Raw genomic sequence first — 1815 nt, forward strand, 5'->3', positions numbered from 1 at the left:
AAGTACGTGACGAGTGTGGCGTTAGGAAAACATTAGGCAGCATGGAGAGATTCTGTATGGGACCACCCAACCCAAACGAGTACTGTGTGACTTGCTACCCGGGAGTTATTAACGGAGGCAGCCGGCTAGCTAAGTCGGTAGAGCGTGAGACTCTTAATCCCAGGTTTTTGGGTTCGAGCCCAACGCTGGGCGGAACGGAATTTTGTCCGCTGCAGATGTAAATTACCGTTTTTCTGATTAACGTGATATAATGTAAATAGCAACTTTAACATTTGCCTACGTCTCTGTCAGTCGCAAGGAGACTGTATTTGAAGGTGAAGGTGATTTTGTAGACATGTGTGAAAGACATGTTCTGAAATGCAAGTGTTGTTGTTTGGAGAGCACATCGGTTACGTGTCAGATGTGTAGCCAAGCAGTAATGGGTCGCCATAGCTGCAAATATTAGAAGCTAATATGATGTGTTGTCAGCTGAAGTCTGATGATGCTGGCGACCGTAAGGCCGAAGTACGCAAGAGCACCGCTAGGACGCGCCTCTTTAGCTCAGTGGTAGATCACTGATGTAGTAAACCAGTGGTGGTAAGTTCCATCCTCAGAGGAGGAAGACGAATTTTGGAAATCAGTTTTGCGTCGTGGCCGTATAGCAAACAGTATCTGTGATGACGAACAATTAGCGACAGGCGTTTTATTAAGAATTACTCTCAGATGTGATTAAGGCGAATGGCGCAGATAAAGCCTTTGCCAAAGCGGTACAGCATAAGGTGGGACGAGGCAGTCTGAATTACATTTTATAGATGTATTTCTCACATATCTCAGAGCCTCTCGCGGTCGTCGTCGTCGTCGTCGTCGTCGCGACCGCTTCTGCAAAAGTAGCAAATGGCCATCGTAGCAAATGCGGCGAGGGATGCCCTGCCTTCGATTCCGAATGCACAAAGTTTGTGGTCTTGTTTCCCAGTCTATATTTGGTCGGTCTCGTAAGAGGTTGAATGTAACGAATGGGTGGGAAAGAGCAAGGGGCAGCGGCTGTGCAGAACGAAAACACAATTCCTCAGGGTGTGAGCGTTTCGAGATGAGTCGTATACATGTTATAGTTGGTCGTCAGTGACCGTGTGGCCTAATGGATCAGGCGTCGGACTTCGGATCTGAAGATTACAGGTTCGAATGCTGTCACGCTCGTGTTTTTCCAGTTCTGAAAAAGAAACATACAGTTTCAATGTAGCAATTGAGCAGTACGAAACCGTCTGAATGTTGCTGTTGACCATTTTTTGCTTGGAGTTGCTCTTGAGCTTGAAACACACACAACAAGACCGGTGTTAACTAGCGAAGTGGTCGGCAGGGTGCCGTCACGGCAAGTTTTGACTGGCACTTGCACATCTAAAACAACGTCCGAAAGTAAATCGTTCCGCTTTTGAGTCACATCAAGTATGTGTGTTAATTTTGACGCCACTAGCTCTGCATGTTGTCATGCAATTCCTTTACCTCTCAGAAATGATTATGAAATAAAAGTGAAGTACGTGACGAGTGTGACGTTAGGAAAACATTAGGCAGCATGGAGAGATTCTGTATGGGACCACCCAACTCAAACGAGTACTGTGTGACTTGCTACCCGGGAGGTGTTAACGGAGGCAGCCGGCTAGCTAAGTCGGTAGAGCGTGAGACTCTTAATCCCAGGGTTGTGGGTTCGAGCCCAACGCTGGGCGGAACGGAATTTTGTTCCGCTGCAGATGTAAATTACCGTTCTTCTGATTAACGTGATATAATGTAAATAGCAACTTTAACATTTGCCTACGTCTCTGTCAGTCGCAAGGAAACTGTATT

The sequence above is a fragment of the Schistocerca gregaria genome, unplaced genomic scaffold (assembly GCF_023897955.1).
Source record: "Schistocerca gregaria isolate iqSchGreg1 unplaced genomic scaffold, iqSchGreg1.2 ptg000288l, whole genome shotgun sequence".
NCBI classification, from domain to species: domain Eukaryota; kingdom Metazoa; phylum Arthropoda; class Insecta; order Orthoptera; family Acrididae; genus Schistocerca; species Schistocerca gregaria.